General features: G+C 41.6%; 1 protein-coding gene across 1 annotated transcript in view; it reads left to right on the forward strand.

Moving 5' to 3' along the window:
• Nucleotides 1-2,446, forward strand: part of LOC103231036 (quinone oxidoreductase-like protein 2) — a 49,234-nt gene extending 46,788 nt beyond the window's left edge. Inside the window, exon 9 of the mRNA XM_037986214.2 lies at nucleotides 615-2,446. The gene's annotated coding sequence lies outside the window, so the exon portion shown is untranslated. The remainder of the gene's footprint in view (nucleotides 1-614) is intronic.
• The last annotated feature ends 15,127 nt before the right edge of the window (nucleotides 2,447-17,573 follow it).

Genomic DNA, 17,573 nt, shown 5'->3' on the forward strand with positions numbered 1-17,573 from the left:
TGACTGTTCTGTCTCCACTGAATTGCTTTGCCCTTTTGTCAAAGATCAGTTAACTGTATTTGTATGGGTCTATTTTTGGGCTCTCTATTCTATTCCATTGATCTGTTTGTCTATTCTTTCACCAATATCACACTGCCTTGATTACTGTAGCTACTTTTAAATATATGTTTTGTAACCTTGTACTTCCTTAACAAAGATTCAAGATAGATTACAATTTCAGTTACATAGGAAGTAGGATAATTTTAATAAAAAAACAAAAATTATTAATCATAAAGATACGGATTCTTCTGCCAGTGGCTCCATTCTTTCAAAAGCTGGAAAACAAAGCTCTATTACAGTGGCGTATGGACAGGCCTAGGGCTTTTTACCATCTGGCATTTATCTGACAACACTGATAATTATACATTTAGACAGAGAGAAATACTGAGGTTATTCTTCAATGTTATTGTTTTCCTTTGCATTTGTGATAACTAGTTAGTGTTGCATAGTTATTTATGGTTCATTGGAGATACATCTTGATACTTTAGTTATTTTATTAATTGATACTGCATCAAATGTTTGTTGAAATATCCATATATGCAAATCTGACCACATTCTTTTGCATTTTGTTTTAGGTCAATGATGCCTTCCTTCATGTGAAACAGGGGAAATCCATGGGCAAGGTGCTTCTCGCTGTTAAATAAATCCTCACCTGAGCAGCAAAGTTAACATGTCCAGATCAAAACTCCACATCTTTCCCCAAAACCTGATTTCCCTTCTGTGTTTCCAAAGGTGTTACCACTTTCGTTACTAATCCAGGTTTAAAATCTTGGAGTCACCTCTGATTCTGTTACAACAGAATCAACTCCTAACTAGTATGATTATATAGTTTATTATCCAAACCTTTTTGAGAGTAAAAGGGTGCCATTAGTAATTATATCAGCAAAACATATCCCAGGCAAACCAGGGTATATGGTCAGTCTACTCAATGCATTATGAAATGCAGTGATTGCCGAGTTCTGTCATTCCCACCTCTAAGATATCTCTCATGTCCATATCCTCGTCTCCATTCTGACTAATTAAGCCTGAACTGCTATCACCAGTGACCTTCTAACTGCTTTTCCTACCTTTAAACTACTCTCACCTCCATCCTTGTGATGCATTATTGCCATGGTGATCTTCCCGAAGCATAGCTCTGACTATGGCCCATTTCAGAAAACTACAGTGGCTGACCATTGCCTGATGGTGGAGTTCAGACCCCTTGAGCTAGCATTTCATTATGACTGTGATTTTTCCCCGCACCACTTTCCAGCCTTAAGTATGTACTGAACTTTCCTGCCTCCCTCATTTTGCCCTGCTTGTGCAATTTTTTCCACCCTCCATCTCTGTCAAACGTAAGCCTTCCTGACCTCTAAGACCTGCCTTTGTCATGTGCCTTTACCCTTAGGCAAGGAGCAGTCTCTTCTCTTCCTCTTCTACCTTCCTGTAGCTTCCCCAGGATTTGTCACATTCTGCCTTGAATCATAGAGAACGACATGTGTAGTGGAGTGAACACAGGCCTCTGAATCCAAGATATGAGTTTAAATCCCAGCTTTGGAGGTGGTTACTTAAGGTCTCAGTGCCTTCATTCTTCTCCCTATATAAAGTAGATATTACAATATCTAACTTAGAGAGTCATTGGGAGCTATACACGCAGTGATTGGGTAAAGCACCTGGCATATGGCAAACAATTAGCAAATGCTGGTTACTTCTACTTCTTTCTCTTCTCTTTTCCCAGTGTATCATAAGTTCCTTGAAAGCAGGCACCATGTCTGATTTACCCTTGTATTTCCCACAGTACTTCCCATAGTGAGTTACCCTTAGTAAACAGTAAGTTGAATTGAATTTAAATTACCTGTAAGTTTTAAAATGTGGGATTAAATTAAGAATATGTTGCTTTGGAAACACCCAAATGTCTATCGATGGATGAATGGATAAACAAAATGTGGTATACACATAATGGAATATTATTCAGCCTTAAAAAGGAATGAAATTCTGACATGTACTACAATATGATGAACCTGGAAGACATTATATGTGAAATAAGCCAGACAGAAAAGGACAAATACTATATGATTCCACTTATATGAAGTACCTAGAATAGTGAAATTCATAGAAACAGAAAGTACAGGTTGACATCCAAAATCTGAAATGGGAAATGCTCCAAAATCTGAAACTTTTTGAATGCTGACATGATGCTCAAAGAAAATGCTCATCGGAGCATTTCAGATTTTGGATTTTTGGATTTGGGATGCTCAACTGGCATAACGTGAATATTCCAAACTCTGAAAAAATCTGAAGTCTAAAACACTTCTGGTCTCAAGAATTTTGGATAAAGGATACTCAATGTGCAACATGTAGAATGTTGGTTGCAAGGTGGGAGGGGAGAACAGAGAGTTATTGTTTAATGGTACAGTGTTTCCGTTTGGGAAGATGGAAAGTTTTGGAGGTGTGTGATGGTTATGGTTGTGCAACAGTGGGAAGGTACTTAGTACTGCTCAACTGTGTACACTTAAAAATGGTAAAAATGATAAATTTCATGTATGTCTTACAATAATAAAAGAAGTTTTAAAAAAATCATGTTATCCTCTTTTCGAAGTGAATCCATTCAGGGAGGAGAACAGGGAGTGTGTGTAGTGTGCCTAGCTTAGGTTGGAGTCAGCTCCAGTCTCTGCCGGCATCCTGGTTTGTTGGGAGAGGTCCTGTACTTTGGCTGGGTGCTAAGCATTGTGCTGTATTCCTCCTACTGCATGAGTGATAATTCTCAGAAAGGAGGAGGTGGCACGAGGATAAAAACAGGCACCTGACACAACAGGGAGATGTGGGTACTTCCACTTATTCTTGATGAAGCCTGCTTCCAATAAATGTGGTAAGAGGCTTTGTTTAGAAAAAAATATATGTTTTTTGAAGAATAGAATGATAAAATAGGATTAACATTTGAGGAAAGAATTTGAAACGGAGAAATTAGCAGAAGGAAGGGGGAGGAGAAAGATGTCAGGGAAATCACCCACGTGTGTGTTGTGGGCCATGTGATGCCTCCATGAGGGCCAGCACACTTGCTGCCGCCTCTTCCGAATCTCAGCGGGTGTGTTTCAGCCTTCTGGGAGCTTCGTGCCCTGTGATTCCATTTCATAATAGGCTTCTTCTCACCTCCCTTCCCCCAACCCCATTTCATCTTAATACGAACTACTTTTATATTTAAATGAAAGTTGGTTTTCAAAAATACTAAGAAAGTAAAGTTTGAGCCGTATTTTAGAGTTTTCTAACGCCCTTTGGCATAACTGAAGACACGCTGGATAGATCGTGGGAGAGAAGACAAATCAGGATTGGGAAAAGTGTATGAGCCCAGCCAGGAGCTGCCTTTTCCGCTGCTGAGAGCTGATCAGTAGGTGTCACAAATAATAAAGATCTGTTGTCCACAGTTCACTAACATCAAAATGACTTAAATAGAAAGAGACAGTCATTTAGGAGAATGAGTTTTTTCCGATTTAACAAGTTTTGGTTAGAACCCCTAATGACCTGTTCTCTGCTTGCCTCTGTTCCTGTTTCATTGGAGTGATTTGATTTGAAAGCATTTGAGTCATATTTTAGTCATCGTTTGGTTATTCTACCATCTGAGCCATTAGTTAGTCTGAAAAAAGAATCAATGCAGCTCCAAGTGACAGTATTTATTCTATATTCACAGACTTTTCCCAGCTCTTCCTCGTAGGCTGCTGCTGGAAGAATCATGCCCACACGCCCACCTCCCCTTTTTCAGTAACTGTGGGTCTCTCCACCTGCACATACTTCTCTCCAAACCAAAACGAGGTTTTCTGCCATTAGCTGTGAAATGATCCTATTTATGCACCACCAGTATATTTGTCCCTGCTCCTTCCTCTGTAATCTGTGTGAATTTAGAAAACGACCTTTTCTATTTGAGTTATGGTAAAGATAATAAGGGCTGTTATTTGAGAAGCAAAGGATAGTGAAGTGCCTTCATGTATTCAATTGTATTTAATTTAAAACAATTGGAGTAAACTAAGAAAAATTCATTCTATTATTTCGTTTTCTTATTTTTTTTTTCCAAGTTTATATAAAGGAATCAAGGAGCAATGACTGTTTTTTCTTTTCTTGAGATGGAGTCTCACTCTGTCACCCAGGCTGGAGTGCAGTGGCATGATTGCAGCTCACTTCAACCTCCGCCTCCCGGGTTCAAGAGACTCTCCTGCCTCAGCCTCCTGAGTAGCTGGGACTACAGGTGCACACCACCACGCCTGGATAAATTTTGTATTTTTAGTAGAGACAGGGTTTCACCATGTTGGCCAGGCTGGTCTTGAACTCCTGACCTCAAGTGATCAATCCTAGCCTCCCAAAGTGCTAGGATTACAGGTGTGAGCCACCGCACCAGGCCAGCAATGACTTTTCAAATCTCTTTTGTTTGTAAAAGTGATGTGAGGGGAAGACCTAATTAAATAAACAAATTCTGGCCTTTCCATTTGTTCTCTTCCATTTTTCTTCTTCATCAGAGCTTATTGGTAGATTGAAGGTCTGACTTGGAAATTAACTTGTTTCTAGAACTGTATCCTTGTTGAGGAATCATGTAAAAAGTGACTTCTTTCTCTCTGTATTTAAAAACGGTCATTTTCTTGAACTTTGGTGAACTACATCATCATTTTAAAAATGGCATTGTTAAAATAATTACAACGATACCATATGGTCACTGGAAAAAGTCAAACAACCCAGAAATTTATAAGTAGAAATTGTTATCCTATTTTTCCTCTTTCTTGTCTCATTTCCATTCTCCAGGGAAAGTACTGCAAGCAATTTGTTGTTAGTCTTGAGTCTTGCAAACCTTTTTAAATACAGCCCCCACAACCCCCCATAAACGGAGATTTTTTAAAAATAAAGATATACATATATAAGCTTTAAAAATAGTATGCATACTGTTCTGTAATGTGCTGTTATAAATTAAAAATATAGACATTCATATTAGTATAAAGAGTTATCTCTTTTTAGCAGCTGCTTAGTATTCCATAGTGAGGAAGTATATAATACATAATCATTTCCTTATTAGTGAACTTATTCACATAAGCATTTATCAATGTGCCTCTATGTGAGCAAAAGTTTAAAAATCTAGTGGGGGAGACAGACATTAATCAAATATACAAAATCATGCTAAACTGATGCCATCCGAGGTCTAATGGAGGAATTCAACTCAGGAAGGTCAAGAAACATTCCCTGAGGAAAAACCTTTGAGCCTCTATCTGAAGATGGAAGCTTCTAGGAATTTAATCCTAGCGATTTAGATATGGAAGAAAGGGAAGAATATTACCGGACCCTGTGGGTAGTGAAAGCACAGTGAATAAAGGGAGCTGAAAGAAGGCTGGTGGGGCTGAAGCTTGAGAAGTGAAGGCAACTGTTGTGAGATGAGGCTGGCAGTGGGGACCAGGTTAGGCAGGGATGTGCAAACAAGTTACGGGAGTTTTGACTTTACCCTAAAAGCAAGGGGTGCCATTGAAGTGCTGTAAGCAGAGGGGGAACAGGGGCAGCACGACCAGAATAGCCTTTTGGAATCCCTTCAACTATAGTGGGGAGAAGGGATTGGAGAGGAAAGGACAGCTAGGAGTTCATTAAAGTCCAAATGAAAGATGGTTGTATCTTGGACTAAGGTGGTAGTGATGGGGAAGGAGATAAATGGACAGAAGGGAGAGCTATGCAGGAGATGAAAATGAAAGGACTTGATGTTAAATTGGATATAGAGATAAGGAGGAGGAAAGGAGAGGGAAATGTCAAGATGACTCCTAGCTCCTAGATGTTTGAGAAGAGGGACATCAAAATTGGGTTTTGGCAGTGGAGAGGGGCTATGATGGGGCAAAAGGTTAAGTTTTGTAAATATTGAGATTTACGGGATATGTTAAATACCTGTGTGGGGCTCAGAAGAGAGGTGTGGCCTAGAGATACAACTTTGGGAATCATTTGCATGAAGGTAATATTGATACCTGTGGTGTGGCTGAGATTATCCATGGAGAGTGTGTAGAGTGAGAAAAGAGTAGGGTATAGACTAGCCTTGAACATGTTTCCTTTCAATAGAACCATGGAATATTTCATAACTGTGCTATTTACCACTAAAAGTCTTAGAAGGGGTAGTTTGGTGATTTAAAATAAGTGCCAAGTGAATACAAGGAAGGATGCATTGCGCAGTTGCAAAAGCACCATCCTCTTAATGAAGGCCAGGGACTGGGGCTCTAATTCCAGTTCTTTGATCTTGGTCTAGTTACCTTTTTCACTTTTTTCATGTGAAAAATAAGGATCACATGTTTTCTCTACCTTGTGTGGTTCATGTGAGGGTCAAATGAGATAAGGTATGTAAAAGTGCTTTGCGAGTTATTTTTATAATAGATTACAAGGTTGACTTTTACCAGTGTATTTAAATTCATTTCAGAGTTGATTTCATTTTATTGGAGCAAAAAAATGTATATTTTTTTCAGCATATGCTGGGCTGATATGGAGCAAAAGAATTGTTTGATTTTTAAAATGGTCCTTCAAATATTTTTACATTTTAGCTAAAGTCATTGTGCTCTTTTATACAGAAGAATAGACAGAGTGATGGGATCCCAATGATCTGATGTACCTCAAAGAATTACAGAGCCAGACAAGGTCTAGAGAAGGACATGTAAGTTGATCAAGAGGGTAGAGAGCATTCTTTGTGGGTGATGATAAAAGAATTAGAACTTTTCATTCTGGAAAGAAAGACACAGGCTGAGGGGGGAATATGATTAAGATGTATAAGATAATGCAAACCTAGTATAAAAATATGAACTTATTAAATCCCAGAGCATAAGAACTAAGGACAACTTTAACATTTTAAAGCAATAGTTTTAGGACAAAGCAAAAATAGCACTTTTTAACAGAAGAAGAGTAAACATATAGAACATATACAACAAAAGCAAATATTGTAAGAGATTTATGTTGTTAGAGGATAGATTCATAGGAGATTATAAAATGAAACCAAAACTATTTGGTTAAATCTCGCTAATCTGTTAGGATGATGATAGGGAATGACTGTTAAACTTACCTGCCTCTATCTGGCATCCTTATCTGAATCAAGATTCCTGAGTGTACCTGCTGGAGAGCAGAGAGCACAGAATTTGGGCTCAGGGGCCTGGCTACAAGTATTACCTCTGTGACCTTAGAGAATCATTTCTCTTCTATGTGCCTCAGTTTACTCATCTATTAAAAAAAGGAGGAGGGAAGGTAGTATCAACTATTATGAGAGATTCAAATGAAGCGATGTTTCTGAAAGTGTTTTGTCATTGATATATAGGTTTATCCTTTAAATTTAAGAATTTCCTCTTTTATTGTATCATTTCCAGTTCTATGCCCTTCAGGTAGGATGAGCTTTACTGTGCCCTTCCTGACCCTAGCCTAGTTAGGGAGCAGTACTCACAACTCAGAAATAGAGAGGATGGAGGGCAGGGAAGAATCCCTGGTCCTCTAGGGAGGTGGAGAAAGTACAGACACCCCTTTTCTGATACCCCTTTCCCTTTCTGGGAAGATCTGGTGGGTAAACTAAAGAACTAAAGGTAGGGAGAACTTTGCAAACATCTTTCTTGTCCTTTAGATGTTTTGAGTGATAAGATGCCACTTAAAAGATGGAGAGTGTTTGATCTTGGGTAACTTGCAGGTTCTTATGGATCTTAGGAACCCTGAAAAAGGCCAGTACAGGAGCTGGATGAGAAAAACCATGGGTACTGGTTTCCTATGGCTATCATTGGTTTAGGATTTAAGGGAGAGAGAAAAATATTGTAGTTCACTAAGGTGGGAAAGCTGATAGAGATCTGGGAGCAGGGGAAGCATGTCTTACCAGGAGGATCCTTTAAGCTCCATGTGTATCTCTTGGGAATATGACTTTGACAGAGGGGGTACACAGTCGCAGGAAGAGAGAACTGATAACAGATAACTTCCTATCTCTTCCATAGCAGATACGAATTGCTTCACCTGACTTTCAAGCACTACTTCATACAATCTCATCTGATCTTATTTCCCATGTGGTGTAGTGGAGAGAGAATGGCTCATGAGCTAGGAAACCTTGGATTTGAATTTTTGCTTCACCACTAATTAGGTCTGTGAGCTCAGTTTCCCATGCATAAAATGATGATAATAGTAATGGCCTTATCATTGGGTTGCTATGAGAATCAAATAAGATTATATTTGTGAAGCACTTAGCATAGTGCCTGGCACATCATAGACCCTAGATAAGTGCCAGCTTCTGTCATGACCCACCAGCACCCTCTTCTCTAAGGAGACTGCTAGACTATGAATTCTATGAAAGTGGGGATTGGGATGCATCTTGTCCACCATGGTGTCTGTGGTGCATGCCAGAGCCTGGAGGAACAAGTTTCCCTGTACCAAGATTCTGTCATTCCCTTTCTGTGCATGTTGTATCCATTCAGGGCCCATTTGAAGGCTCATTTCCTCAGTGAAACCAGCCTATATTGATCTTTCTCTCCTCAGAACTCCCATAGCAATTCAGTCCTCAGATCACCATAGATTCGCATATTTGACTTGCTGCATTGTATGTGTTAGTCCTGTCCTTCAATGATGCTCAGCAAACGGTGAAACTTGCTATGATCCAGGTCTTGGATTAGAGATGTGACCAAGGAGTCAATTCCTTAGATGCTGGACTTCTATTATATCTGATACTTTTTACCTGGCGTGGGATTCAGTGCAGGAAAGTGCCTGTCTTGCCTCAGACCTGAGGGAAACCTACTGTTTTCATGTGCTGCCTTTGACATGTGACACAGTGGGGTGCTTTGCAGGAACCTCTCCCTTTGATGGAAACATATTTTCTGGCGCTTACAACTAGAGTTCCTTCCTCATTCCTAGAACCTTTGACTTGATGGAAAAGCTGTGCAGGGCGTTCATGTTATTGCTAATTTGTCACAATAAACATAAAACAGTGCTCAGAATATTTTTCTCAATATTAACACAGTATTTACATGTCAGAATATTTTTCTCAATATTAAACAGCATTTACATGTCGATTAGTGCCACTTTAACGTAACATACCACACTTGCTTAAAAGATTCCCCTTCCTTTCCTTTTGTTCTGAAAATTGCGAGAGCTAGTGGTAGAAGGTGCAGGTTTGCTGAATTTCTTTGTCCCTTTCTTCTCTCAAGAAAGGGTGAAGGGCAGTGCCTTTCTGGAGGCAGTGTGAGGAAGTGGCACTAGCCCTTGCACATCTCCTGCTTTGCATTTCTGCTCATGTCTCAGGTCCGTTTTCTGATTCCAGGCCACCCTTTACAGATCTGATGGAGCCAGGAACCACTGTGATCCACCAGGGATACCTCCCTACAGCTTCCAACTCAGGGTCAATAACCTGCTCTTCCTATAGAACAGTTCTCTTTTGACTTCAGCTTGTAAAAATTCTGATGTATTTATTAATTTCATTTTTATCCTCTCTTTTGCTTCAAAGGTTATCTTTTTTAAGTTAAAAATAACCACAAGGAGACCTTGTGATCCTCTTCTCACTGACCCAGATATTTTAAGAGCAGTTATTTTAAGAGACTGACAGCCGCTTCTCATCTGGGGATTCAGGCCAGCTCTCAGGAGCTGATGAGCTAAATGTAATATTAAAATATTAATCCTATTTCCCATACATGAACTACTCTTCTTGTTTTCCCTTACCTATCCAGACCCTACTCATCCTTCGGGCCATTGTAGAAAAAGCCTTGGAGTTGAGGATAAAGACTTGTGCTCAATTCTCGACTTGGAAATTTTTGCTATCTGACCTTGGGCAAGTCACTTCATGTCCATGAATCTTGGTTTCTTCACCCGTAAAACGGGAATGCTGAGACTCTCACAGGGTGAATGTAGAGGGTTTAGGGTCCAGCCAGCCTGGTGACTGGAATATACAGAATGGAAATACTTACCAAACTCCAGAAAGCCCAATTTGAGTAATCCTCAATCTTTGATCTCTCCTATTTTTGTATTTCTGTGTTGTTGAGTCTATCTACATCATGCAATTTAACAATTAACTATACCGTGTCTTTAACATGTGGCTCTAGTTTCTTCACATCCCCAACTAGTGGCTAAGCACAGGAGGGCACTGTGCATTTTATTTTTCTTGTGCTAACATCGCAATATTAGGCACTTAATTCTTGATAATTGATAGATGGAGTACATTACCCATTTAACGAAATTTGGGTTCTGCCATACAACACACGTTATTTTTGTTGTCTTGATGGATTCAATTTCACTGATTGTTGCTAATGATGAGCTAGCAGGACATTTTTTAGGCTTTCATTCTCTTGTCAAATTGTGGTTTCTCATCAAATATATGCAATATGTGTATTCAAAGGCACTGCTGACCTGCTATGAACAGAGAGTTGACTTGTTTACCCACTGTGGGGATGCGTTTTCCTGGTGGAGCTTTGTTTTCTCTCTCAAGCGGGTTTGAGGAAGCCCATGGAGCTGTGTGTGTGCCTGCTGAGACTGTCTTTCCCCTGCCCTGACACAGAGGGCCAGAAAGGAGGCCTATGGCTGACCCTCTTCTGGTTGTGACACGTTCTCAGTGGAATTCACAGTGGCCCAAAGAGCCGGTGTCATTTAGGTGGGAACCCCATTCCCGGATGTCACATTGCTTTCACCAACTGCCTGCTGTGGGTTGCATTGTGTCTCCCAAAAGATATGCTGAAGTCCTAGCCTGTGGCATATGTGAATGTGACCTTATTTGGAAATAGGGTATTTGCAAACGTAATCAAGTTAAGATGAGGCCATACTGGATTGGGGCGAGGCCTAAATCCAGTGTCTGCCGTCTTCGTGAGGAGAGAGAGGGATGTGGCTGCACAGAGGGAAGATGGCCGTATGAAGATGGAGGCAGAAAGTGGGTTGATGCAGCTACAAGCCAGGGAATGTCAAGGCTGGCTGGGAGCCACCCGAAGCCAGAAGAGGCAGGGAAGGGTTCTCCTCTAGAGGCTGCAGAGGGAGCGTGACCCTGCCCACACCTCAGTTCCAGACTTCCAGGCTTCAGAACCGTGGGAGAATACATTTCTGTTGTTTTAAGTCACAAAGTTTGTGGTAACTTGTTATGGCAACCACAGAAAACTAATACGCTGCCCAAGAGTCTAAATAAAATGCAAAAGAGAGGCTCTAATTAGAATAGGTTACCCACCTTCCCCTGAAAGGCCTTGATCCTAGTCCCTTTGTGCCCTACCTGGTGTGATTACCTGAGTATAAGTTTCCCGGGCCTTTCCCCTACACAGCTCTGTATGGTTCCTTATTTGACTTCATCTCCCAGGCGCCTGACCGCCAGCCCCTTCCTCTATATCCTCAACTTCACTGTTACGCTCTAAATGATGCCCGACTAGCTCCTGGGGACAGGGGACACCCCTTAAATGTACCGGGGCCCGATGGTGGGGTAGATATCTGCATTGCTCCTCATGGCCACTCCCAGGCTATTGCTTCTCCCTAACCCTCCCCCAAGCTTGGAAGCACAGGCCATGGGAATCTGTGTAAGCCTCTTGTGCTGTGGCGTCCCACCAGCCTGCTGTCACTCTTCCCACTGAGTGAAGCTCTGAGCCCCTGCCGGCTCTCCTTTGCTCTTCTCACCTATTCTCTTGGTGATTGCATTGTCCACAAGTCAGTCAGTCCCACCCCTGGCTGCACTTTACAGTTATCTGGAATTATCTGGGAAGATTTTAAAAATGCCCACCATTAAACTTCTCTCCTCCTCTTTCCCTGTTTCTACCCAATTAAGCCCGAATCTTTGGGGAGTTGGAGGCATGTGTATTTTTATTTTATTTTATTTTTTGAGACAGGGTCTCACTCTGTCACCTAGGCTGGAGTGCAGTGGCACCATCTTGGCTTACTGCAACCTCTGCCTCCTGGGTTCAAGCAATTCACCACCTCAGCCTCCCGAGTAGCTGGGACTATAGGAGCACACCACCATGCCCAGCTAATTTTTGTATTTTTTGGTAGAAACGGGGTTTCACCGTTGGCCAGGCTGGTCCCAAACTCCTGACCTCAAGTGATCCACCTGCCTCGGCTGCCCAAAGTGCTGGGATTACAGGTGTGAGACCCCACGCCCAGATGGCACATGTATTTTTTAAGAGTTCCCAGGTCATTCTAGAATGTGGCCAGGTTTGAGAAGCTGGTGATGCAAGTAGTATTCTGGCCTCTTGATTTCTTGCCCTCCTTAGTGCCAGCAGCCCTTCCTCCTGCCTCAGCTACCCACTCTCAGTCATGCTGTGGTGACCGGCTTTCCTAGTACTTGCTCCAACCTCAAAAATGTTGATTTCTGGCATCCCAGTCTGACCACCACCTCCTCACTTCCAGTTCCCCCACTCTAGAACCCTAACTCTGACCATCGTCTGGCATCGCCAGGTTCCCTAATCCATATACTTTTTCATTGTCCATCATGACCCTCAGGCTCCCCTTTTTTCCTTCCTTTCCCAGCCTGAGTCCGTGGTCGCTGTTCAACTCCCTGGCTCTCCTGTTTCTCTGATGCTTTTCCCTGGCAAACCTCAGACCTGATCAAATCTACTCACCAGTTCAGGTCTGCATCCAGGCACCAAATCTCAGAGTGTGGCTGGATAAAAATACATCGCTGGCTCACTGGTCTTAATTTTATGCACAGAGTGCAAGTGGATTCTCAGTGGTGCCTGGCAGTGCTGCCTCATTTCCCTAGTTAATTCACTTTCCTATTCTTTGAGAGGCTATTTTACACCTTCTGTCTCCAAACCAACTCCCTCTAGTATCTCTGCCTCCTCACTCTTCCAAAAGGCCCAGCTCATTTCTGCCTCCAGACGTTTGCACTTACAGTTACTCTGTCTTCCACACTTCCCCCTGCCATTCTTGCCATGAAAAACCCCTCACTGGATTCATTTCCACTTCTCAAAGAAGTATTCCCTGACTCCCCTGCCTAAAATAGCCTCCCATCCGGGCCCTAATGCTGTCTATCCTCTGACCCTTCCTTATGCACTTACCCTCGCTGGCATTACATGATGGGTTTATTTTTGTTCACTTGTCTCCCTCCTTCCCTGGCGCCTAGGCTCCATGCAGGCAGTGCCCTTCTGGTCTATCTGTTTCACCTCTACGCCAGGTACAGTGTCTGGCACACAGCCAGCTCTCAGCGAATGAACCAGTGAATGGATCAGCACAGGAAAGGGTCTATGCTGTATATTTTTGAACTTCTGACTTGGTTGGAAGTATCAACAGGGATTAAAAGTTCAGGCTCTTGATCCATACTAGACCTGGACTCAAAGTCTGGCTCTTTTTTTTTTTTTTTTTTTTTTGAGACGGAGTCTTGCTCTGTCACCCAGGCTGGAGTGCAGTGGCGCAATCTCAGCTCACTGCAAGCTCCGCCTCCCGGGTTACCCATTCTCCTGCCTCAGCCTCCTGAGAAGCTAGGACTACTGGTACCCGCCACCTTGCCCGGCTAATTTTTTGTATTTTTAGTAGAGACAGGGTTTCACCGTGTTAGCCAGGATGGTCTCGATCTCCTGACCTCGTGATCTGCCCGCCTCAGCCTCCCAAAGTGCTGGGATTACAGGCATGAGCCACCGCGCCTGGCCGACTCAAAGTCTGGTTCTATCTTTGCTAGCTGTGGGCCATTGAGCAAATTACCCACCTTCTCTGAGCTTCAGTTTTCTCACCTGTAATAGAAGGAGCTGGATGACAGTAGCTACATCAAAAGGCTACAGTGTGTATTGCATAAAATTATATACATATAAAAAACAGCACAAAGCTGACAAAGTGTAAACACTCAATAATTGTTAAATAATGGCATAACAATTTACTAATTACTATTAGGTTAGAGCTATAGGCCATAGGCTGCAGCAATTGTCTAAATGCTTTACTGGTAATGATTCAATCACTCTTCACAACAACCTTTGAGGTAGTTACTACTAACCTCATTTCACAGATAAGGAAGCTGAGGCCCAGAGATTTTCAATGATTTACCTGATAACATGGAACTAGAGAGTGGCAGAACCAGGACCCAGCCTGGCAGTGTGGCTTCAGAGCCCACACACATAACCATTGTGATATACTGCCTTCGCTCTAAAAAGGAGTTTTTCACATTTTACATAGTCACTCCTGGGGAGTTCAAGATGTTTTCCCAATACTTGACTCAGTCTTGTGATGGGTAAACCTGAGATTTCTCATCTATTGTAAATTAGTAATTTAGCTTAAGTAGTGGAGCTTACAGTTCTTTCAAGAAGAAACAATTACACTTATTATTTTCTGCCATGGGTTTTGGTTTAGTGAAGTCTGAGCTAATACTTCCAATCTGCTGGTGATATGGGAAAGGATGTGCCTATGAGACCCAAAAGGTATGTATTTAGGAGCACATCAGTTATTGCATTGTTTTTTGTCTGTTTTTGAGATGGAGTCTGCTCTGTCACTAGGCTTCAGTGCAGTGGTGCAATCTCGGCTCACTGCAACCTCTGCCTCCTGGGTTCGAGCAATTCTCCTGCCTCAGCCTCCCGAGTAGCTGGGACTACAGGCCTGAGTCACCACACCCAGCTAATTTTTGTATTTTTAGTATAGACAGGGTTTCACCATGCTGGCCAGGATGGTCTCGATCTCTTGACAGCCCGCCTCTGCCTCCCAAAGTGCTGGGATTACAGGCGTGAGCCACCGTGTCTGGTCCAGTTATTGCATTTTTCACTTTGTTTTTGGTTTGTTTTTGTTTTAGAAATGGGGGTCTTGTTATATTCCTCAGGCTGGTCTCAAACTTCTGGCCTCAAGCAATCCTCCTGCTTTGGCCTCCCAAAGTGTTGGGGTTACAGGTGCGAGTCACTATGCCTGGCCTTTATTTTTCTTTTTGTTTTTTGAGATGAAGTCTCGTTCTGTTGCCCAGGCTGGAGTGCAATGGCACGATCTTGACTCACTGCACCCTCTGCCTTCCAGGTTCAAGTGATTCTCCTGCCTCAGCCTTCTGCTTTCATTTTTATTCTTTTGTTTAGTTACATGCAGACAAGTCTAGTAACTTCCCTAATTTATCCAAGCTGTCTGAACCAAAGAAAATGCAGGTTTATGAGTATGTGGATGTACGCTTTTTGCACATATTCCAAATGTATCTCTTTTTAAGTAGGGGAAATATTTGGGAAATGAGACTGCAATATTCTCTCAGGATTGGTGGTCACAAGTTCCATGTAAACTAAAGCTCAATATTATCAATAAGAGCCTGTGTAGTACACATGTTCTTAAATATGTGCAGCATTCACAGATAACAAATCTTTTAATATTCCTTCTTATTTCTTTTTTCACTAACCTTTTTTTCTCCACCACCCGAAGTTAATTTGAATTCATCGCCCACTGCTGACCTCTCGTAGCACTTAATGTTGATATCACACACTTGGCATTTGTTTACATTGTGCTCTTTATGGAGATCTACTTGCATCCTTAATTTCATCTAGTTGAGTAATTATTAACAACCTAAAGGAGAATAAACTAATTGCAAGACAAGATGGCAAATGCAGGCCATATTTAATTATTCTTTGCATAAATCTCAGGAAGTGCTCTTTGCATACAAAGCAAGAATATGGTAATTATGAGTGTCTTTTCTAATTATGACAAGCCACTTTCCACAAGATCTGTTTTTAATATTTGCAGCACGATGTTTTGGGATCTTTGAGAGCCAAAAGTCCTGAGTTCTACTGTGCGACCTTGGTAAGTTATTTAACCTTTCTGAATCTGTAATTTATTTTATTTTTTTGAGACAGGGTTTCATTTTGTTGCCCAGAATGAAGTGCACTGGTGTGATCACAGCTCACTGTAGCCTCAACCTCTTGGGTCCAAGTGATCCTCCCACCTCATCCTCCCACCTCATCCTCCCAAGTAGCTGGGACAATAAGCACACCACCATGTCCGGTTAATTTTTGTATTTTTTATAGAGAGAGGGTTTCGCCATGTTGCCCAGGCTGAACTCCTGAGCTCAAGTGATCCGCCTGCCTCAGCCTCCCAAAGTGCTAGGATTACAGGTAAAAGCCACTGTGCCTGGCCTGAATCTCTAATTATTTCTATCTAAAATTATGGGTTGAATTAGAGACAAATGCTATGGTTTGATTGTTTCTTTTCCCCCACAATTAATATGTTGAAATCCTAACTCCCAAGGTGATGGTATTAGGAAGTGGCGACTTTGGGATGTGATTAAGTTATCTGGGTGGAACCCTTATGAATGGGATTAATACCCTTACAAAAGAGGCCTGAGGGATCTCAGTCATCCTTTCCACCATGTGAGGTTACAGTGAGATGTCTGCATATGAGGAACAGGTCTTCATGAAAGACTCGATTTGCCATCCTCTTGAGCTTGGTCTTTTGAGACTCCAGAACTGTGAGGACTAAACAGCTGTTTGTAAGCCACACAACCTATGATATTTTGTTATAGCAGCCCATACAAACTGAGACAAGATCCTTTAGGATTATAAAAAATTTTTAGGACTCTACTTTGAATTATTTTTGTAGTGGAAGTAAAAGAACATTTCTTTTTAAAAAGTTATTTCTTTTTCTTTTTTTTTGTTATTATACTTTAAGTTCTAGCATACACATGCACAACGTTCAGGTTTGATACATCGGTATACATGTGTCATGTTGGTTTGCTGCACCCATCAACTCATCATTTACATTAGGTATTTCTCCTAATGCTATCCCTCCCCCAGACCCCCAACCCCTGATAGGCCCTGGTGTGTGGTGTTTCCCACCCTGTGTCCGAGTGATCTCATTGTTCTATTCTCACCTGTGAGTGAGAACATGCGGTGTTTGGTTTTCTGTCGTTGTGATAGTTTGCTGAGAATGATGGTTTCCAGCTTCATCCATGTCCCTACAAAGGACATGAACTCATCCTTTTTTATGGCTGCATAGTATTCTATGGTGTATATGTGCCACATTTTCTTAATCCAGTCTACCCTTGATGGAAATTTGGGTTGGTTCCAAGTCTTTGCTGTTGTGAGTAGTGCCACAATAAACATACGTGTGCATGTATTTTTATAGCAGCATGATTTATAATCCTTTGGATGTATACCCAGTAATGGGATTACTGGGTTAAATAGTATTTCTAATTCTAGATCCTTGAGGAATTACCACACTGTCTTCCATAATGGTTGAACTAGTTTAGACTCCCACAAACAGTGTAAAACCATTCCTATTTCTCCACATCCTCTCCAGCATCTGTTGTTTCCTGACTTTTTAATGATTGCCAATCTAATGGGCGTGAGAAGGTATCTCATTGTGGTTTTGATTTGCATTTCTCCGATGACCAGTGATGATGAGCATTTTTTCATGTGTCTGTTGGCTGCATAAATGTCTTCTTTTGAGAAGTGTCTGTTCATATCCTTTGCCCACTTTTTGATGGTATTGTTTGTTTTTTCTTGTTAATTTGTTTGAGTTCTTTGTAGATTCTGGATATTAGACTTTCGTCAGAAGGGTAGATTGCAAAAATTTTCTGCCATTCTGTAGGTTGCCTGTTCACTCTGATGGTAGTTTCTTGGTTTAATTAGATCCCATTTGTCTATTTTGGCTTATGTTGCCATTACTTTTGGGGTTTTAGTCATGAAGTCCTTGCCATGCCTATC

The sequence above is a fragment of the Chlorocebus sabaeus genome, chromosome 25 (genome assembly GCF_047675955.1).
Source record: "Chlorocebus sabaeus isolate Y175 chromosome 25, mChlSab1.0.hap1, whole genome shotgun sequence".
Taxonomy (NCBI): domain Eukaryota; kingdom Metazoa; phylum Chordata; class Mammalia; order Primates; family Cercopithecidae; genus Chlorocebus; species Chlorocebus sabaeus.